The 23,543-nt window shown below is 47.4% G+C and overlaps 1 long non-coding RNA gene across 2 annotated transcripts in view; it reads left to right on the top strand.

Moving 5' to 3' along the window:
- Positions 1 to 21,602, top strand: part of LOC139277507 (uncharacterized) — a 35,312-nt gene extending 13,710 nt beyond the window's left edge. For both annotated transcript variants that reach the window (XR_011596096.1, XR_011596098.1), the window contains exons 2-3: positions 4,418 to 4,600; positions 18,344 to 21,602. This is a non-coding gene — a long non-coding RNA (uncharacterized lncRNA). The remainder of the gene's footprint in view (positions 1 to 4,417; positions 4,601 to 18,343) is intronic.
- Positions 21,603 to 23,543: the final 1,941 nt, after the last annotated feature.

Here is a 23,543-nt window from a genome sequence, read left to right as displayed (position 1 = left end):
GGACCGTACCCCAGGACAATCCAGAGTGGCAACCTGTTCTCCGAATCTTTGTGGGTCACGACTACCGTGGCGCTGCGTAGCACCGGAATGATCTCCTTTGTATATGTCCGTAGCTGTGCATCAATCGGCGATAATTTTGGCCTCATGGCCTTGGACGCCCACAACTTATTGAACTGTTTGATACTCATCATGGACTAGCTGGCCCCTGTGTCTAACTCCATTGATACTGAGGAGCACTTTCATCATTATCGGTGGCATCTTGGTGTATGAACTGTATATGTGCTCCACATGAACTCGCTGAACTTCAGCTACCAGCGATTTGCCCCAGTGTCCATTTGGCCTCGTAGGGCTTACATCGGGTCCGTCCTTCTCGTACATCAACCTGGCTGCAGGCTTCCTGCACATACATGCCAAGTAACCGCTGATGTTGCAGTTTCTGCAGGTATATTGTTGATACCTGCAAGCTCTGGCTGTGTATTTGCCTCCACACCTCCAACATGAGCCATTGTTGGAGACAAAAGGTCCATTACCAGTCGATCGTCTCTGACTATCTCTGTAACTGTCCTTAAGCGCACCATTAACAGGTGTTGATGGCCCCATTACTGGCCGCATTGTCCCTTGCGATGGCATGAATCGCCGTTCAGCTAGCCATTGTCTCTGTTGAATTCCCCCTTTGGATTCGACTATATGCTCGGGCATGTCCAATTGCCCCTGTCTGCCTGGAGAACGGTGTGCCGCGTTAACAATGTTGACTCCCTGTCCATTTGCTGCATTTAAACCAAGATTTTTGTCAAACATCATTCTGGTCTCTTCCTCCCCGAGATAAATGTCTGGGCCATCAAAGTCAACCTTTCCAGGGTCAAGTCTTTGGTCTCAATCAGTTTCCTGAAAACCCCAGCATGCCCGATGCCCTCAATTAAAAAGTCTCACAGCATCTCCGCTCTGCATGCATCTGGGAACTTACATAGGCTCGCCAGTCGCCGGAGGTCTGCCACGAAGTCTGGAACGCTTTGCCCTTCTCGCTGCCGGTGCGTGTAAAACCGGTGTCTCACCACATGCATGCTGCTCGCCGGTTTAAGGTGTTCCCCGATCAACTTACTGAGCTCTTCAAAAGTTTTGTCCACCGGCTTTTCTGGCGCTAGAAGGTCCTTCATCAGGGAGTAAGTCCTGGATCCACAAACTGTCAGGAGATGAGCCCTGCGCTTGTCGGCCGAATCCTGTCCCAGCCATTCCTTAGTGACAAAACTTTGCTGTAGTCTCTCAATAAAATTGTCCCAATCATCACCAACACAGTATCTCTCATCTGTGTTACTAGTGGCCATGCTCGCGTGGTTTAAATCCCAGTTTCTCGTTGCCAATAATATTTCCATTACTATACAGTATAAATGCACATGAGGCCCATACTTGAGAGAAGATCACTCTGTGACCAGTTACCTTTATTAGCCAGCACTGAATTGATGAAGGTGGGTGGAGCTTCCCCTTTTATACCTGAAAGTCCAGGTTAGGAGTGTCTCCCACAAATCCACCACCTCATGGTCAATGTTCTCATGGTGTACAACTTAGGTCAGTTTATACATGGGTTACAATGACAGTTGAATACATGACAAGGATATAGTTCAGGACCTGGAATATTTTGGCGTGGAAGCAAGTCATCCTCATTTCGAGCGACTGCCTATAATGATGAGTTATTTTGAATCGATTTTATGTCACTTAATGCAACAAGACAACTTTTGCTAATACAGTTGAGCCCTAAAGGAAAAGAGGTGACATGTACACATTGGGTTACTCCATTTGTGGACAAGTTTGATCCCTGGCTGAACTCTGTCTAATTCGGTTTGAGAGGATACAGAGCAATGCAGGTAGACATGTACCTGCTCCTGAAAAGATTTTCGCTGGTGACCTATGATGTCTTTCCACTGTAATGGAGTTGGTGCAACTGCATAATAAAATTTGAATATAACAACAGAATCAAAGTGTGTCAGCCCTGGTTTAGTTGGAGCACTGTTGCTTCTGAATCAGAAGGTAGTGAGTTTGTGTCCCACTCCAGAGACATGGGCTCCGATAATAACTCGGAGGCAGGTTTAAAGTGGGGGGCGTGCGATATCTGGTGGGAAACCTGAAAGAAGTTGCAACGCATTGGCTTATGGTATATCAACGGAGCCACCTCTTGATAACATTACTTCCGGGTTTGGCATCAAATGTGTGACAGCGGGCGTGGTGCAGGCCTGCATGATGCAATCTCAACTTGAATAGTTAAATGGCCACTCCAAGTGGGAGGCAAGGACCCAGCTGTGAGCACAGAGTATTGCCATCCTATATTTGACTTTTAATGAGGCCCCCTGAATTGCCGATCTCTTCTCGCCTTTGTTTCAATAGTAAGATTCAGGAAGCCTGGGAAGTGCATGTTATGTTGGGCCTAAGTTTCGGGCTGCGCCATTCGACCTGGACGCCCGTTTTTCACGCCACAAAGTGCACCTAAAAAAAACTTACAGATTCTCCACCTCCCTGCAGGTCGTTTGCAGCTCGGCGCGACGTAGCACGAGCTGTGGGAGGTGGAGCTAGGTCCCTGCGCTGAAAACAGTGCCGGGACCTCTGCACATGCGCGCTACAGTGTGCAGTAGCTCCAGGCGCCCAAAACTGTATGGGAGGGGCCCGAAGCATGCAGCCCCTAGCCCTGGCTGAATGGCCTCACTGGGGCTGCGTGCATAAGGCTGCCTCCCACGCCCAGCTCCTGCTACCTCCCGACCCGACTCGACTCCTGCTTCCCCCTCCCCCCCCCCGCCCGCCCCCGGATCGGACCCGACACCGACTCCCGCTTCCCCCGTCTCCAGACCGGAACGGACCCGACCCCCCGGACTGGACCCGACCCATGCTTCCCACCCCCCCCCACCACCCGACCTGATCTCCCTCCCTGACCGCCCCCCCCGACCCAACCCGAACCGAACCGACCTCCCTCCCACCACCCCCCCAACCCGACCCGCGCTCCCGACCCCCCCGCTCCCCCAACCCAGACCGGACCCGACCCAACCTGACCTCCCTCCCCCCGCCCCAGACACGAACTGACCCTACCCGACCTCCCTCTGCCGACACCATCCCCGACCCGAACCGAACCGAACCGCGCTCCCTCCCTCCCCCCCTACCCGAACCAACCCGACCTCCCTCCTCCCCTCCCCCCCAGACCCGTGCTCCCGAACACCGCCCCCCCCTCCCGGACCGGACCCGACCCGACCCCGGACCCGACCCGACCCAACACCACCTACCTGTAAATCTGGTGCTGGGGACGGGCCCTGCCCGAAGTCTTGGGCCCGGCCCGTTCAGCCTCCCTCCCCCTTCCCCTTTCCCCCCTCCCTTCTTCTTTCCCCCCTTCTCCTTTCCCCCCTTCTCTTTTCCCCTCCCCATTCTCCTTCCCCCCCTTCTCCTTTCCCCCCACTTCTCCTTTCAAACTAAATGCCGAGAATTTACATTTCTGAGATATTCCATTCGACACCAGTTGGTCCAAAAAATCAGGAGCAACTGAGGCCGAAACTTGGGCCCGTTAAACTTAAATCCCAGTGAAATTTTGGTTCAATTGCCTCATTTAAGTATTATAAGCAGGAACCCACCTCCCTGAAGGTGGTTACAAACAAGCATCAAAATGCACTTGAATTAAACCCGGAAGTTGATGTGTTGGAGTCGGCTTCTGGATGTGCTGACATTTTCACTGATTTTAACAAGTCTCCAAACCTGAACCCACGCATCTTTACTATTAAAATTACCCCCATGTACACATAGAAATTCCGATGTCCTGGGTCCGTACAAAGTTTCTACAGACCCGGGAAGGTATTGGAAAAGCCGGTTTTCAGCGCACAATGCGTTTCTGGCTTGACAGATCTCGCGCATATCGGGAGCGAGGACACTTGCAGGGCAAGATTTGTGATATTTACGCACATCTTGCCCAGCAAATGTCCTTTAAAATCTTGCGCCTGAAAAAGATGAAAAACATACATGAACATTAAAATTAAATTAAATAAACAGATATGAAAACATATCTTATTGTTAAAAAGCTTCCCCCTATGGAAAGTTTATTTTAAGGCATAATTAAAAAATCTTTAAAACAAGTTGGAAAAATATTTTTTTTTTTAAGAACTTTAATTTAAATGAATCTTAAATATGTAGTGTATTTTTAAAAATTTTTATTAGTGTTTTGTGTGTTTGGAGGGGGTTTCTCATTCACAATAATGGGAACTCCAACTTACGGAGTTCCCATTATTATGAATGAGAAAATACTGTACCTTGATTGGCTGCCCAGAGCCATGTTACTCCAGCTGCAGCAAACGGACGTCCCACGTGCACGCGCTCCAAGTGAAGGCCTCAGGATCGGAAGTTCGAGCGGGCGCAGCACCTTCATGTAAGTGTGCATTTTTTTTTCTTTTTTCAGTTGTTTGCCCACGGGAAGACCTCGATCGGAATTTCTGGGCCATTACCTAAGATGTCAATTCAGTGCAGTACTAAGGGAGTGCTGCACTGTCGAAGTTGCCGTCTTTCGGATGAGATGTTAAACCGAGGCCCGTCTGCATTTCAGGTGAACAGAAAAGATCCGATGGAACTATTCAAAGAAGAAGTAAGGAAGTTCTTCCTGGTGTACTGGCCAATATTTATCCATCAACGAACACCTAAAACAAATTATCTGGTTATTATTTAATTGTTGTTTATGGGAGCTTGCTGTGTGCAAACTAGCTGCTGCATTTCCTGGATTATAACAGTGACTACATTTCAAAAGTACTTCATTGGCTGTAAATTATTTTATGACATCCTGAGTTTATGAAAGGCGCGATAGAAATTCAAGTTTTTCCTTCTAAAATGTGTTCATTATTTATTCCTAAAAATAAATGAATCATCCTAATCAGCATCTTCAATAGTGCACATTGCTGCAAATGTAGGAGTTTTCTAGTACGAGGTGCTTTTTTAAAAAACTTTTTTGTGCCAGCAGATTTTCAACATCCACCAGTGCAGGGTTTTTAACTTTGATAACTAGCTAGAAAGTTAAAGTGTAGGACCTCAAAAGGGTCATCTCTGGATTACGACTAACGCCATGTGCTAGTGAGTATAGGAGCAGCAAAATATAACAGGTTAATGCGTGGCTGAAGAAATGGTGCAGGAGGGAAGGCTTCAGATTTCTGGGGCAATGGGATCAGCTCTGGAAGAGTAGGAACCTGAATAAGATAGACAGGTTATACCTCAATGTACTTGCAAGGTGATTATTGAGTGCTGTAGGGGAGGGTTTAAACTAATTTGGTAGGGGGAGGGGCACCAGGATTAGGCATTAGACACAGCATAGAAGGAGATCACTCGGCTCATTGTGTCTGTGCCGGCTCTTTGAAAGAGCTATCCAATTAGTCCCACTCCCCTGGTCTTTCCCCATAGCCCTGTAAATTGTTCCCATCAAATATTTATCCAACTTCCTTTAAAAGTTATCTGGTTCTATAACCCTATCAGGCAATGCATTCCAAATCATAAGAACGCACTTTGTAAAAATTTATTACCTCATGTCACCTCTGGTTCTTTCGCCAATTAACTTAATTTTGTGTCCTCTGGTTACCGTTCCTCCCGCCACTGGAAAACGTTTCTCTTTGTTTACTCTGTCAAAACCCTTCATGATTTTGAACACCCCGATCAAATCTCTTCTTAATCTTCTCTGCTCTAAGGAGAACAAGTCCAGCTTCTCCAGCCACTCCATATAGCTGAAGTCTTTCATCCCTGCTACCATTCTAATAAATCTCCTCTGCGTTCTCTCTAAGGCCTTGACATCCTTCCTAAAGTGCAGTGCCCAGCCTTGGCCACAATACTCCAGCTGGGGCCTAACCAGAGTTTTATAAAGGTTTAGCATAACTTCTATGGTCTCGATAAATCTGCGGCGTGTTTGGAGTGGGGGTGGTGCGATATCACGTGAAACTCAAAAGGCGACTTGGTGCATCAGAATGTGCAATTTCACTGAGGCCACCTCATTATAATATGACTTTCCGGTTTCATGTCTCCAGTGTGTTGTGTATCTGTAAAGCATGCACTCCCATGTTCTGCCACCAGGGAGAGAATTCCCTGAAGTCCCAAGGGATCCCAGCATCCCTTAGGAGCACTGTATATAAGCCAGCCCCGAAGGCCTGGTCCTCACTCTGGAGTGTCTTAATAAAGACTGAGGTCACTGTTACTTTAACCTCCCTGTGTGCAGTCTCATCTGTGTTAGGAACACAATAACTGGCGACGAGAATACGAATCCAATGCAAAGATGCAGCAAACTGTGGGCATCCTGGAGAACTTCTCGGAGAGTGAGGACTGGGAAGCCTATGTCGAATGGCTAGACCAGTACTTTGTAGCCAACGAGCTGGACGGAGGAGGAAGTGCTGCAAAAAGGGGAGCTGTCCTCCTTACGGTCTGCAGGACACCGACCTACAGCCACATGAAGAATCTTCTTGCTCCAGTGAAACCAACAGATAAGTCATATGAGGAACTGTGTACACTGGTTCGGGAGCATCTTAACCCGAGGGAAAGCGTGCTGATGGCGAGGTATCGGTTCTACACGTGCCAGCGATCTGAAGGTCAGGAAGTGGTGAGCCATGTCGCCGAGCTGAGGCGACTTGCAGGACAATGTGAGTTTGATGCCGACCTGGAGCAAATGCTCAGAAACTTTTTTGTACTGGGCATTGGCCACAAGACCATCCTACGAAAACTTTTGACTGTAGAGACACCGACCCTGAGTAAGGCCATTGCGATAGCACAGGCGTTTATATCCACCAGTGATAACACCAAACAAATCTCTCAGCACACAAGTGCTAGCAATGTTCATAAATTAACTGGAACTGTGTTTGCGAGCAGAAATGTACAGGGCAGAAACCATGAGTCTGCAACTGCCAGCAGGCCTCAGGTGACCCAGATGACTCAGAGTCCGCAACAAAGGACGAATGCAATGCAATTCACACCTTGTTGGCTTTGTGGAGGCTTCCATTCAGCATCTTCATGCTGTTTCAAAGGGTATGTTTGCAAGAGCTGTGGAACAATGGGGCACCTCCAACGAGCTGCAAGCTCTGCAAAACCTGCTAACCACCACGTGGCAGAGGAAGATCGGTCCATGGTGGATCAAAGCAATTTCGAGCCTCAGAGAGAGGAGGCAGATGCTGAAGTACACAGGGTGCACACATTTTTGACGAAATGTCCACCTAGAATGCTAAATGTAAAATTGAATGGTTTACCCATAGCCATGGAACTGGACACTGGCGCTAGCCAATCCATCATGAGTAAAAAGATGTTTGAGAGACTGCGGTGCAACAAGGCACTCAGACCAGCCCTGAGCCCCATCCACACGAAACTGAGATCGTGCATCAAAGAGCTCATCACTGTCCTGGGCAGCGCCATGGTCAAAGTCACCTACGAAGGCATGGTGCATGAACTGCCACTCTGGATTGTCCCGGGCGATGGCCCCACACTGCTTTGAAGGAGCTGGCTGGGCAAAATCCACTGGAACTGGGATGACATCCGAGCGCTATCACATGTCGATGAGACCTCATGTACCTACGTTCTTAACAAATTTCCTTCTCTATTTGAGCCAGGCATTGGAAACTTTTCCAGGGCGAAGGTACGGATCCACTTGGTCCCAGAGGCACGACCTATTCACCACAAGGCGCGAGCGGTACCTCACATGATGAGGGAGAGAGTGGAAATCGAGCTGGACAGGCTGCAACGCGAGGGCATCATCTCCCCAGTGGAATTCAGTGAGTGGGCCAGCCTGATTGTTGTAGTACTCAAAAGTGATGGCACGGTCAGGATTTGCGGTGATTATAAAGTAACTATTAAGCGTTTCTCGCTACAGGACTAATACCCGCTACCTCAGGCAGACGACCTATTTGCGACGCTGGCAGGAGGCAAGACATTCACCAAGCTTGACCTGACTTCGGCCTACATGACGCAGGAGCTGGAGGAGTCTGCGAAGGGCCTCACCTGCATCAACATGCACAAGGGACTGTTCATCTACAACAGATGCCCGTTTGGAATTCGGTCGGCTGCAGCGATCTTCCAGAGAAACATGAAAAGCCTACTCAAGTCAGTTCCATGCACAGTGGTTTTTCAGGTTGACATATTGGTCATGGGTCGGGACACCGTCGAGCACCTACAAAACCCGGAGGAGGTCTTCCAGTGCCTGGATCGCGTAGGGCTGCGGCTGAAGAGGTCGAAATGCGTCTTCATGGCAACAGAAGTGGAGTTTTTGGGGAGAAAGATTGCGGCGGACAGCATTTGGCCCACAGACGCCAAGACAGAGGCTATCAGGAACGCAACCAGGCCACAGAACGTCATGGAGCTGCAGTCATTCCTAGGACTCCTCAACTATTTTGGTAACTTCCTAACGGGGTTAAGCACCCTCTTAGAGCCCCTACATGTGTTATTGCATAAAGGTGAGAACTGGGTATGGGAAAAAAACAAGTAATTGCTTTTGAGAAAGCCAGAAACATTTTATGTTCCAACAAGCTGCTTGTATTGTATAACCCATGTAAAAGACTTATGCTACATGTGATGCATTGTCGTACGAAGTCGGATGTGTATTACAACAAGCTAACATTGCGGGGAAGTTGCAACCTGTCGCCTATGCTTCCAGGAGCTTGTCTAAGGGCGAGAGGGCCGACAGCATGATTGAGAAAGAGGCATTAGCGTGTGTGTTCGGGGTAATGAAAATGCATCAGTACCTGTTTGGCCTCAAATTTGAGCTCGAAACCGATCACAAGCCCCTCATATCACTGTTCGCTGAAAACAAGGGGATAAATACTAATGCCTCAGCCCACATACAAAGATGTGCACTCGCGCTATCAGTGTATAACTATACCATCCGCCACAGGCCAGGCACCGAAAACTGTGCGGATGCTCTCAGTCGGCTACCATTGCCCACCGCGGGGGTGGAAATGGCGCAGCCTCCAAACTTGTTGATGGTGGCGCAGCCCGCAGACTTGTTGATGGTCATGGAAGCATTTGAAAATGATAAATCACCTGTCACGGCCCATCAGATTAAGACTTGGACCAGCCAAAATCTTCTGCTGTCCCTAGTAAAAAACTGTGTACTGCATGGGAGCTGGGCCAGCATCCCCGTTGAAATGCAAGAGCTAATCAAGCCGTTCCAGCGGCGAAAGGATGAGCTGCCCATTCAGGCAGACTGCCTGTTGTGAGGTAACCACGTAGTGCTACCCAAAAAGGGCAGAGAGACGTTCATCTTGGATCTCCACAGCACACACCCGGGTATAGTAATGATGAAAGCAATAGCCAGATCCCACGTGTGGTGGCCCGATATTGACTCTGACTTAGAGTCATGTGTACGGCAATGCAGCGTGTGTGCACAGTTGAGCAACGCGCCCAGAGAGGCACCACTAAGTTTGTGGTCCTGGCCCTCCAGACCATGGTCGAGGATTCACGTCCACTATGCGGGCCCGTTTCTCGGTAAAATGTTCCTGATAATGGTGGATGCTTTCTCAAAATGGATTGAATGTGAAATAGTGTTGGGAAGCACCGCCACCGCCACCATTGAAAGCCTAAGGGCCATATTTTCCACCCACGGCCTGCCTGACATACTGGTCAGTGACAACGGGCCATGTTTCACCAGTGCCGAATTTAAAGAATTCATGATCTGCAATGGGATCAAATATGTCACCTCGGCCCGTTTAAACCAACATCCAATGGGCAGGCAGAGCGGGCAGTACAAACAATCAAACAGAGCCTTAAACGAATCATAGAAGGCTCACTCCAAACCCGCCTGTCCCGAGTACTGCTCAGCTACCGCACGAGAACCCACTCAATCTCAGGGGTGCCCCCGGCTGAGATAATCATGAAAAGGACACTTAAAACCAGACTCTCGCTGGTTCACCCCAACCTGCATGATCAGGTAGAGAGCAGGCGGCAGCAACAAAATGTAAATGATGGTCGCGCCACTGTGTCACGGGAAATTGATCTGAATGACCCTGTGTATGTGCTAAACTATGGACATGGTCCAAAGTGGATCGCGGGCACGGTGATAGCTAAAGAAGAGAGTAGGGTGTTTTTAGTCAAACTAGACAATGTACAAATTTGCAGAAAGCACCTGGACCAAACGAGGCTGCGATTCACAGACTGCCCTGAACAACCCACAGCAGACACCACCTTTTTCGAGCCCACAACACACACCCTAAGTATCAATGACACCACCCCGAACCAGGAAATTGAACCCATTACGCCCAACAGTCCAGCAAGGCCAGGTTCAGCCAGCAGCCCTGCAGGGCCAACAACACGCCAGCCCAGTGAGGGCACAGCCAACACACCAGAACAGATATTTGTACCGAGGCAGTCCACCAGGGAAAGAAAGGCTCCCGACCGCCTCACCTTGTAAATATTTTTCACTTTGACTTTGGGCGGGGGGGGGAGTGATGTTGTGTATCTGTAAAGCATGCACTCCCATGTTCCGCCACCTGAGAGCGCATCCCCTGAAGTCCCAAGGGATCCCAGCATCCCTTGAGAGCACTGTTTCTAAGCCGGCCCCTAAGGCCTGTTCCTCACTCTGGAGTGTCTTAATAAAGACTGAGGTCACTGTTACTTTAACCTCCAAGGTGTGTGCAGTCTCATCTGTGTTAGGATGCAGTGCATGACAGCAGGCGTGGTGGACCCACATGACGTGATGTTAACTCGAGTATTTGAAGAGTCAATCCAAGGGTGGATTGTGGAGGAGTTATGAGTTGCAGCAAACTGAAAGAGAATTGTTGTGATGGATTCAGGAGAGCCACGGGCTGTGCAATGTCTCAATGATGCATCACTTGATGTACTGCAGTGAGGAGTTGGAGATTCTCTTCCCTAGCAATGGGAGGAACCTCCTGCTGCTGCAATGAAGAGGTGGCTGAGGTGATCAGCAGCAGGAGCACTGTGCCATGCTCTTGGATTCAGTGTAGAATACACTTTAATAACCTAATCAGGTCAGGAAAGGTTAACACAGTTGCAAATTCACCACATCCTGCTGTGCGCATCAAGCCTGTCACTCTGCCTTGTCAAGTCCACACCATCATATAACTCCTTACACCCACTTACCTTTGCAAGTGCACCAATCGTTCTCTTTCTACGCACTTCCTCACATCCCCATCTATCCATCCACTCACCCTCATCCTTATGCACTTTGATGCCTCTCCCTGATAGTCACCCTCGCCAAATGCATTGCATCTAAAGGGTGAACATATGCCATTACAGTCACTCATAGGTCTATTCCTATCCCGTACTGCAGAAGAAGAAAGAACAGAACATAAGGGATAGGGAGAGAACTGGAGGTGGTCCTCCACAGATTGCGTGGTTGACTGCTGCAGAGGTGAAGGCACTAGAGATTAATGGTGTTTCAGCATTCCTGACTTTCAGGAGATGGAGTGATTGGAACCTGGCAACAGATTGAAATATCAGCCACATGTTATGCAACACTCAGTCATGCTAGATTGATTCCAGCAACAAGTGAAATATGATCTTCATAATGCGAAGTTGCAACATTGTTACCTGCCAGTACTAATTCATATCTTGTCTTTCCACCAGAGCCTCATGCCTCCAACAGCAGCAGTCAGTGGTCGTCTCGGACAACAAGCCTTCAGACGAGCTAATTCATTCTGAGGGTGCACCATTACAGGTCGCATGTTTAACATGAGCTACCGCAGATACTTGCACTTCGGTGGGTCCAGTTACTCAGATAATTAGGATTTCATCTGGTAATTCAAAGTTCACAAGTTCACAAGAGCAGACAGTGATGGCAGGGACAGCAGAGGAGAGTCCACGGCGGAGGGCACAGCCCTCTCCAAGCTCTGCTCAGCTGGACACAGATGCTGTATGTTGGGTGCCATTGATGAAAGGATAATCATTGAGGAGCAGCAGAATATCTAATGAGTACTGGCAGGCCTAACACAAACATTGTCCATGATTGCAGAGAGAATGGAAGAATCTACCTCAAGCATGCGTTGGTTGATGTCGCAGGGCATTGTGACGATATCTTCTTCAATGGATAGCGTGGCCAACATCAACTGCATCAATTAAATGAGTCCATGCAAGCCTTCACCATGGTCATGCACACTCTGGATGCCGACATGTCTGCACTCTTAAATAGGATAACAGACACATTAGCCTTGGCTACACTGATCTGCACTGAGCTGCTCTCCAGCAGAATGGCAGGAGTGAAGTGCAGTTGGCCCATGAGAGGGATGATGGCGAAAGGGGCCATGGAAGTGGGAACTCCACTCAAAACGCTCGTTCTTCTCACCCATTGCCTCCCTTTCAGCCTGTACCCGACATGCTGTCTGCTCTCCCGAGGGCCGAGTTTGCCCCTGTACAGGTGCGAGTGGAGCAGTCTTTGGCGGGCCCCTCACAGGCTCCAACACCCAGAGGTCCTCAGACATGAGCATCTCAGCAGTTAGAGCAGGGATCTGAAGAGCTTGCCTCTAGCACTGCTGAAGCCACAGGGGTTGGACAGCGGTGGGAAAAAGAAGAGAAAAGTTTTGTAGTTGTGCAATGGTATGCATGTGAGTGTTATTGTAACGGTTAAGTTTCCGTTGCGTACTAGAATCTCATAAAATTTACTGCTTTGCATCACTTTCCTGTCTTGCCCATTCTTGGTTGCTAGATGGCAACTCAACTTTTTAGTTGTTTATTGATGAATGGGAAGACATGAATTGACGGGGACTAATGGAGGATGTACAATGTGTGGTTGATTGGCTACAGGACTGCTTTGTTGTCAGTGGATTTGGGAGAGGGTGGCTACATCCAGGCCAGGGTGTCCCTGGAGATGGAGCACGCGGTGTCCACCGGTACGCTCGCGGCCTTCCGTGAGAGGTGGGCACCGGAGGGACTGGAGTGCATTGTTAACCCCGGCAACCAAATTTTAAATTGATTTTATATGTTTTAAAGTTTAATTTGTTTTAATTGTTGGTTTTAGTGTCCCCCTCCCCTTTTATAGGGGGCACTTGTAAAATATATGATTTTAATGCCCCCAAAAAAATTACAAAAAAACCCACAAAAAAAAAATAAATAAATAAAAAAAAGAGGGCAGTTAAAAGTGTCTGGAGTGTCCCCCAGATCGGGGGGGCACTTGATCTAATGTTTATTTTGTCCCCCCCAAAAAGAGTTTGGAGAGGGTGGGGTGAGCATGACCATTGGATGTGATAGTTACATCAGTCCAGTGGGAACGACTAACTGAATCTTCCAGCTACAAGAGAATCCCTGGCATCCTGGACAGCAGTGTGAACAGCTGGTGCTGCATTGGGGGTTCCATCTTCATTCCCCACCTCCTCCTCATCCTCCTCTTCATTGGAACCGTCCGCAGATGTTACGTGCTGAGTGCGTTGTTCCTCCTGCAGTTCCAATCCTTGCTGCTGCACAATGTTTAGCAGAGCGCAGCGCAGCACGATCATTTCTGGAGACCCTCATTGATGATACTGAAGGGTGGCTCCTGATCTGTCCAAGCACTTGAAGCGCATCTTGAGCATGCCAATGGTTGTCATAGTACCACTCTTGAGCTTCATTGATGGGGTTCCTGGCGGGTGTCATCAGCCAAGTCTGAAGGGGGCATCCTTTGTCTCCTAGCAGCCATCCCTTAAGTCTGCTTGGAGATCCAAAGAGTTTGGAGAAATTGGACTGTTGCTGGATGTAGGCATCATGACAGCTCACGGGAATCTGGTGCACACCTGCATAAACTGTTTCTTGTCATTGCACACCAGCTGCATGTTGATCGAATGAAATCCCTTGCCTTTAACAAATACTCCTGGTTGATCTGGAGATGCACCAATTGCCACGTGTGTGCAAACGATGCTGGGAAGCCAGCCAGAGATGCGGACCCAATTATTCCCTCATTCTGACTAGCACCATCACAGGCAAAGTTGTCGTAAGTGCCAGCTTTGGCAAACAATCCTCATGTCACCTGCCGTATGCAGCTTTGTGCAGCCGACTTGAAGATCCTAGATTTGTCTCCAATAACTCCCTGGAATGTTCCAGAGGCCGGTGATGACCTTGGCCACTGCGTGGCTTCCAGGTCCAGCACATGAGAAATTTACATTACTCCCACCCCAGCAAACAAGCCATCCATCATCTGCCTTATGCATTTATGAGCAGCAGACTGTGAGATCCTTGATATGTCTCCAGTAGCGTCCTGAAGGTAACCAGAGGCAATAAAATTGAGGGTGGTGGTAACCTTCGCAACCACTGATAATGCATCACATCTGCAGGCTCCTGACAGAAGACAGATATCAGGTCTTCTGTCAGGAGCCTGCAGATGTCTGCCACTACCTGACGGGACAATCTCAGTGTCATGTATTCAAGTATCATTGTAACCCATGTATAAGCTGACCTAAGTTGTACACCTTGAGAACATTGACCACAAGTGGGTGAACTTGTGGGAGACAATCCTGACCTGGATCTTCAGGTATAAAGATACCTACCTTCATCACTTGAAGTCTTGGTAATAAAGATAACTGGTCACAGAGTGACCTTCTCTCAGGTATGGACTTCATGTGCATTTATACTGTATAGTAAGGACATATCATTGGCGATGAGAAACTGGGATTTAAACCACGCGAGCATGGCCACTAGCAGCACAGAAGAGAGGTACTGTGTTGGTGATGATTGGGACAACTTTATTGAGAGACTACAGCAAAGTTTTGTCACTAAGGAATGGTTGGGACAGGATTCGGCCGACAAATGCAGGGCTCATCTCCTGACGGTTTGTGGATCCAGAATGTACTCCCTGATGAAGGACCTTCTAGCGCCAGAGAAGCTGGCGGACAAGACGTTCGAAGAGCTCAGTAAGTTGATCGGGGAACATCTTAAACCGGCGAGCAGCATGCACATGGCGAGACACCGGTTTTACACGCACCGGCGGCGAGAAGAGCAAAGCGTTCCGGACTTCGTGGCAGACCTCCGGCGACTGGCGAGCCTATGTAAGTTCCCAGATGCATGCAGAGTGGAGATGCTGTGAGACCTTTTTATTAGGGCATCGGACACGCTGGGGTTTTCAGGAAACTGATTGAGACCAAAGACTTGACCTTGGAAGCGGCGGCTCTGATAGCCCAGACATTTATCTCAGGCGAGGAAGAGACCAGAATGATTTATGACAAAAATCTTGGCTCAAATGCGGCAAACGACCAGGGAGTCAACATTATTAACGCGGCACACAGTTCTCTAGGCAGACTAGGGCAATCGGGCATGCCCCAGCATATAGTCGAACCCAAAGGGGGAATTCAACAGAGACAATGGCTAGCTGAACGACGATTCATGCCATCGCAATGGACAACGCGGCCAGTAATGGGGCCATCAACACCTGTCAATGGTGCGCTTAAAGACAGTTACAGAGATAGTCAGAGATGATCGACTGGTAATGGACATTTTGTTTCCAACAACGGGGCCTCCAGCTCATGCTGGAAGTGTGGAGGCAAACACCCAGCCAGAGCTTGCAGGTATCAGCAATATACCTGCAGAAACTGCGCATATGTGCAGGAAGTCTGCAGACAGGTTGATGTACGAGGAGGACAGGCCCGATGTAAGCCCTACAAGGTCAAATAAATACTGGGGGAAATTGCTGGAAGCTGAAGTTCAGCAAGTTCATGTGGAGCACATATACAGTTCATATACCAGGACGCCATCGATAATAATGAAAGTGCTCCTCAATGGCATCCCAGTATTAATGGAGCTACACACAGGGGCCAGCCAGTCCTTGATGAGTATCAAACAGTTTGAAAGGGTGTGGGTATCCAAGGCCAGGAGGCCAAAATTATTGCCGATTGACGCACAGCTATGGACAGATCATTCTGGAGATCATTCCGGTACCAGGCAGCGCCACAGTAGTCGTGACCCAAAAAGCTTTGGAGAACACGTTGCCACTCTAGATTGTTCATGGGGACGGTCCCGCACTACTGGGGAGGAGTTGGCTTGCTGTCATGAACTGGAAATGGGGCGATGTCAATGCAATTTCTTCTGTGGAGTGAGTATCATGCTCACAGGTCCTGGACAAATTTGACTCATTATTTCAACCCGGCATCGGTACTTTCATGGGGGCCAAGGTAGTGATTCACATAAACCCGGATACCAGACCAGTACACCCCAAGGCCAGAGCGGTGCCGTATGTGATGTGGGAAAAGATAGAATGCGAATTGGACCGCCTGCTGAGGGAAGGCATCATCTCGCCAGTCGAATTCAGTGACTGGGCGAGCCCGATCATGCCGGTGCTCAAGGCGGATGGGTTGGTCAGGATATGTGGCGATTACAAGGCCTCTATCAATCGGGTATCACTCCAAGACCAGTAACCGCTACCGAGAGCGGAGGACCTCTTTGCGATGCTATCCGGTGGCAAACTTTTTTCAAAATTGGACCTGACCTCAGTTTACATGACCCAGGAGCTGGCAAGTGAGTCGAAGAAGCTGACCACCATCATGACACACTAGGGGTTGTTTGAGTATAACAGATATCCGTTCGGGATTCGTTCGGCCGCCGCCGTCTTTCAGCGAAATATGGAAAGCCTCCTCAAGTCGATTCCAAGGACGGTGGTTTTTCAAGACGACATCCTCATCACGGGTCACGATACTGAAGAACACCTCCACAACCTGGAGGAAGTGCTACACAGACTGGATCAGGTAGGGCTGCAAATGAAAAATGTGAAGGACGTCTTCTCAGCTTCAGAGGTAGAATTCCTGGGGAGGAGGGTAGCAGCAGACAGGATCAGACCCACTGCGTCCAAAATGGAAGCGATCCAGAGAGCACCCAGACCCCATAACACGACGGAGCTGCGTTCGTTCCTGGGGCTCCTGAACTATTTTGGTAACTTTCTTCCCAAATTGAGCACGCTGTTAGAGCCGCTACACGTGCTCCTGCGCAGAGGTCATGATTGTGTCTGGGGGGACAGCCAGGAAAGGGCTTTTGATAGAGCACGCAACTTGTTATGCTCCAACAAACTATTAACATTATATGACCCGTGTAAGAAACTTGTTCTAACGTGCTTATGCCTCCAGAAGTCTGTGCCAGGCAGAAAGGGGCTACGGGATGGTAGAAAAGGAAGTGCTAGCATGGGTATATGCAGTAAAAAAAATGCACCAGTAACTGTTTGGCAGGAAATTTGAGCTGGAGACAGATCACAAACCCCTAACGTCCCTTTTGGCCGACAACAAGGCCATAAATGCGAATGCATCGGCCCACATACAGAGGTGGGCACTTACGTTAGCCGCCTATGACTACACAATTTGGCACAGACTGGGCAATGAAAACTGTGGCGATGCACTCAGCAGGCTCCCACTAGCCACCACTGAGGGGGCAACTGAGCATGATGCTGAGATAGTCATGGCAGTTAAAGCTTTCGAAAGCGAAGGCTCACCTGTGACAGTCGGTCAGATTAAAGTCTGGACAAATAAAGACCCGCTACTGTCTTTAGTTAAGGAATGTGTCCTGAATGGGGACTGGGCAGCCATGTACGGGGCATACTCTGAGGAATTTAAACTGTTTCATAGGCGCAAGGATGAACTCTCGATTCAGGCCAATTGCCTACTGTGAGGAAACCGAGTAGTCATGCCCCAGAGGGGCAGAGAGGTCTTTATCAGAGAACTTCACAATGAGCACCCGGGGATTGTCATGATGAAGGCAATTGCCAGGTCACACGTTTGGTGGCCAGGGATAGATGCAGACCTGGAACTTTGTGTTCGCAGGTGCAACTCGTATGCTCAGCTGGGCAACGCGCCTAGGGAAGCCCCCCTTAGCCCCTGGTCTTGGCCCACCAAGCCATGGTCACGCATCCATGTGGACTACGCAGGTTCTTTCATGGGAAAAATGTTTTTGGTTGTAGTAGACGCCTAATCCAAATGGATTGAGTGTGCCATTTTAAATTCAAGCATATCCTCTGCCACGGTAGAAAGGCTATGGGCAATGTTCGCCGCCCATAGTCTACCGGATGTCTTGGTCAGCGACAATGGCCCGTGCTTCACAAGCACTGAATTGCAGGACTTCATGGCAGGCAATGGAATCAACCATGTCAGAACAGCACCGTTCAAGCTGACCTCAAATGGCCAGGCGGAACGAACAGTGCAGATAATCAAACAGGGGATGCTCAGAATCCAAGGGGGTTCCCTACAAAGCCACTTATCACGCCTCCTGTTGGCCAAGAGATCCTGACCACACTCGCTCACAGGGGTTCAACCCTCAGAGCTGCTAATGAAAAGGACGCTCAAAACCAGGTTATCCCTTATACACCCTACTATGAAAGAAAATGTTGAGAGCAGGCGCCGGTCACAATGTGACTACCATGATGGGAATGCGAGGGCACGATGTATTGATGTCAATGACCCTGTTTTTGTCCTTAATTACACTGCAGGGCCCAAATGACTTGCAGGCACTGTGATTGCCAAAGAGGGGAATAGGGTTTTGGTAATTAAACTTACCAATGGACAAATCTGCCACAAACACGTGGATCAAACTAAAAGGAGGTTCAGCAACCCCATAGAAGAAGCAGAGGAAGAACACGACGTATAGTTTACTCCACCACAGGTGACTGAGCACCAGAACCAAGTGGAGGAGAGCCCAGTCACTGTGGGCAGTCCGGACTGGCCTGAGGCACCACAACCAGCAGACACTCAGGCCAGCACCCAACAACCGGAGCCCCAACTCAGGCACTCTACAAGGGAGCGTAAACCACCAGAGAGACTTAACCTCGGATCCCAATAAGACTTTGAGGGGGGGGTGATGTCATGTATTCAACTATCATTGTAACCTATGTATAAGCTGACCTAAGTTGTACACCTTGAGAACATTGACCACAAGGCGGTAAAGTTGTGGGAGACACTCCTAACCTGGACCTTCAGGTATAAAAGGGGAAGCTCCACCCACCTTCATCACTTAGGTCTTGGTAATCAAGGTAACTGGTCACAGAGTGACCTTCTCTCAAGCATGGGCCTCGTGTGCATTTATACTGTATAGTAAGGACATATCACTCAGCCTCCGGAAGCACTGCTCTTCAGAGAGGTCAAGGAAGCTGAACCTCTGTCTGTATACTCTGTTACGTGTGTAGTGTCTCATGCAACCTCAAACCCTTTTTTGCTCCCCTCTCTGGTTAACTGCATATCTCTCTACAGCAGGCCATTGCTGATGGTCATTTTGTTCCTCGTTCGAAGTCCAAATTAAGGCAGCCGTAATGCCACCCATCTGATGTTCTGAATGTCAATACCTCCAAAATCCACCAATTAGCCTCCCACTCAGTGGTAGGTCAGAGAGCAGCTGTGAGCACTGAGTATTTATTGATCTCTGTATTCGTGCATTTTAATTAGCCCATGAATGAATTGCCGTACAGTATTCTCACCTTCCTTTCAATGGTGACTTCAGAAAGCCCGGGAAAGCCGCATATGTGTTGATAAATTTAAATGCCAGTGAAAATCTTGTTGAAATAGTCTGATTTAAATATTATAAGCTGTAACCCACATCTCCATAGCGGGGTACGCACACATATCCCAACACGCCCGACTTAAACCTGGAAGTCAGTGCGTTGGAGCCTGCTTCCGGTCGCACATCCATTTTCAGCAAATTTTACCAAATCCCGAACAGCAACCCACACGCTCTTGACTTTTAAAATTTCTCTTTATGCCTCTATGCCATGTGCCTTTTTTAACAGCCTTCTCAACTTGTCTTGCCCCCTTCAAAGACATGTGTAGGTACACCCCAGGTCTCTCTGTTTGCCCCCCGCCCCCCTTTAAAATTGTACCATTTAGTTCATATTGCCTCTCCTCAATCTTGCCACCAAAATGAATCATTTCACACTTCCCTGCATTAATTTTCATTTACCATGTGCCTGCCCATTTCACCAGTCTGTCTATGTTGTCCTGAAGTCTGTTGCTATCCTCCTCACTGCTTGCTACATTTTCAAGTTTTAGTGTAAAATTACTAAATTAACAGAAAATTGATAGCAATTATCCACTAAGTAAAAAAAAGATTTGGATAAATTAGCAGCAAATTTTTAATGAGCAATTTTACCTAAATGTATTTTATTTGCAGGGAAGAACAAGAGGAAGGGAAGTTCCATTTACTCTGCTAGTGGATCATCCACCACCCTCTGGCACATTGTGCTATTGCAGCAAATGTCATTCTGACTTGTTTTATGACTAAAATGGTCATTGAACTTTTCAAAACAATAAGCGCAAAGAAATCCAGTTGGTAATTTCACAACAATAACGTTACACCTGATGCCAAACAATTCTAAAACCAGCATCACATAGAAAATATCAAGAGCTGATATGTCATCTGTCATGTTCTCTGTCTGCAAGCCAAAAAGTATAAGTGCCTACTAGAGGCAGAACAAGGTTCAATGGACTGAAAAGGTTATGCCCAGCTACCAAAGATTTAATATACTTTGTCGGAGAGGGAAGCATCAAAATGATCGCCCTCAAAGAACATTTCTGTCATTCCAAATTCTCAACTTGAAGTACAGCATATGACTCAATAACTGGAGATGCTGCTCGTTGCTTTTTACCCTCCAGCAGAACTGAGCTTATCTAAAAAAACATAGAAATCTTTGGAGTCTGCAGTGACCAGACTGACAAAGGACACAATGCTTTATCTTCAGAGAATGTCTGTAAATATGTGAATTGGATGGGAGGTTCATAAGAAATACCAATGGGTCCTTTGGTCAACCTCTACGGGATAGCTGGGGGTGGGGGTGGGGGCTGAGTGAGAGAGTGAGATAGACAGAGCATGTAGCCGATCTGTTCCTCCCCCAACCCTGTATCCGTAAATATTGAACTATGAAATATAAAGCCCCAGAACTGCATTACAGCCCGCAAAAGGAGCTGGGCAGCAAGGGATTAATTCAAACATTGCAGCAAAACTGACTCATTGGAAGAGAGGACATTCACACATTCCTCAACTGTGGAGCCAGATCTGTTACCAGACTAAGTTGCATTGTCAGATTGTCAGAAAGATCTGATCATACAGACAGGTTAGTATCAGTGTAGGCCCAGACAATGGGCCAGATCCATGAGCCACTTGAATACGAATGCTACTAGAAACCAACATTTTACATATGTAGTTACCTTGGAAAGGTTGTATTGTCAGAAACACCTTATCATACAGCCAGGCTGTGATCAAGGTAATCATGGATTAACGAGGCACAATTAGCATCAAGAGTGTTTCTGCTAGAGACATTCACACATTTAATACTGCTATCGTGTTCACATGAGGGCAACAGGAAATCTGTTTCATGATATTGCAAGTTGGATTTTGTATAAAAAAAGAGCCACCTCGAAGAGAAGAGCAGTGTATTTGGACAGTCAACAAAATGCAAGCTGGTAACTACGGTCCGGGCCTACAATCAACCTCAGGAAACAGCCAATGAGGAGTGGTTGTATGTTTCAGTCAAATCATAGAAGGGTTTTTGTGATTTAGTCGGAGTATTTTATATGTAACAGTCGCATCATGGATGGGTTTAACTGTGTCAAATCATGTCGATACAAATGACCTTTGTGTAGGGGTTTGTATTTTGGGTTTTGTTATTCCGATATAAATCGTAGGGATTTATACTGGGGAGGTAATTGTGTGCATTTTGTATGTAACAGTCGATGCAAATTACACTTGTGTAGGGGTTTGTATTTTGGGTTTTGTTGTTCCGATATAAATCGTAGGGGTTTATACTGGGGATGTAATTGTGTATTTGTTCAATAAACAAACAAATCTAAGGTTGAGCCAACACCCTGTACCATGTGTATTTTGTTCTTATAAATCCTGAAGTCAAAGAACGGGGGACGAGTATCAGAATCCCTTACACATGTGAGAGTTAAGGTGAATTGAAACCCGAGATGTCTGCGCTCCACCAATCCTGGCCTCTTGCGCTTCCCCGATTATCATCAATCGACCTTTGGCAGCTGTACCTTCAGCTGCCTAAGCCCTAAGCTCTGGAATTCCCTTCCTCCACCTCTCTAATTCACACTCCTCCTTTTTGTCACCTGTTAAAACTTACCTCTTTGACCAAGCTATCTGTCTTAATATCTCCTTATGTGACTCTGTCAAATTTTGTTTGATAACCCTCCAGTGAAGTGCTGTGAGATGTTTAATTATACTATATAATTGCAAGTCTTTGTTGTTCAAAAGGAAAGCACATGAATTTGGGAGGCAGAGAAAGAGAAAAGAGTGAGATCAAAAGAGTAAGAAAGTGTGTGAGTGAGAAAGTGAAAGAGTCATAACCACAGAATCTGGAAGAAAGGATAACTTTGCAGGCTATAATTTTCTGATTGTCATTATGGTTAGCTTTATATTATAACATCCAGTGTGCATTACACCAAATTATAATACAGCTCAATGCCTTGATTAATATCGGTTGACAAGGCTTCTTCACAGAAAGCTTGATCAGTGCTCTAACTGCTATTCATTTATTTCTATAGAACTTGAGAGTTGTTCCACTTATAAACATGATTTTCAGCTGCAGTGCACATCAGTGATCTATGGTGACCCTTTGTATTTCCATCCTGTAGCCCCATTAATCACTTATTAATGATCCATAGTAACATAATACACGTGCCAGGGGATTTTAAGGCTACACAGACACACAATTATTTTTTTATAATTTCAGCCGAACTCACTAAAATAATGAGATTCTGAAAAAAATGTGTGTTGCCTTTCAAGTTGTATACAGTATGCCTCATAACCACTGAGGTGAACTTGAGCACATGAGAGTAGTGACAAAGTCATCACCTTGTACATCAGGCTAAGGCCACTTGTATAATTTTGAAATCCAGCAGCAGCACTGAGGTGTCCTTATATAATCCAAATTTTCAAAATGTTATTTTCCCATTCCACAAAAGGCATTTTCATAATTGGAGTCGCACTCTTGGTCCATGCACTGTTGATTCTGTTCGAGGATATCAAGGACAAAAAAGGAATGTTGCTTTTGCCAAGAACTGCTCTCGCCAGGCAGGGTACAAAACATTTCCTGATTCAATACCTCTTTCTGTAGCAGCACAGGAATGTACAAGATTGGCAAAGACACTTTCAGCCTTTTATTTCGAATAAAAACAGCAAGTGCTGGAAACACTCATGAGGTCAGGCAGCATCTGTGGCGAGAGGAAGGTAAGGTCATCGAATTGAAACATTAAAGCTGCCTTTCGCCCTCCACTCACGCTGCCTGACCTGCTGAGTGTTTCCACTTTTGTTTTTATTTCAGATTATTAGCATCTGCAGTAGTTTGCTTTTGTTTTATTTCAAACATCTTTCTTCAGAAATACTTCTCACACTACTTATCAAGAAAGGTTGAGCAGGTTGGACCTATACTCATTGGAGTTTAGAAGAATGAGAGGTGATTTGGAAATATATAAGAAACTGAGGGGGCTCGACAAGGTAGATGCAGAGAGGATGTTTTCCCTCATGGGGAATCTAGAACTAAGGGGCATAGTTTCAGAATAAGGGGCCACCCATTTAAAACGGAGATGAGGAGGAATTTCTTCTCTAAGAGGGTCGTAAATCTGTGGAATTCTCTGCCCCAGAGAGCTATGAAGGCTGGGCCATTGAATATATTTAAGTTGGAGATAGACAGATTT

The sequence above is a fragment of the Pristiophorus japonicus genome, chromosome 12 (assembly GCF_044704955.1).
Source record: "Pristiophorus japonicus isolate sPriJap1 chromosome 12, sPriJap1.hap1, whole genome shotgun sequence".
In the NCBI taxonomy this organism is placed as follows: Eukaryota; Metazoa; Chordata; class Chondrichthyes; family Pristiophoridae; genus Pristiophorus; species Pristiophorus japonicus.
Note: the sequence above shows the minus strand (reverse complement) of the source record. Positions and strands in the feature narration are given on the sequence as shown.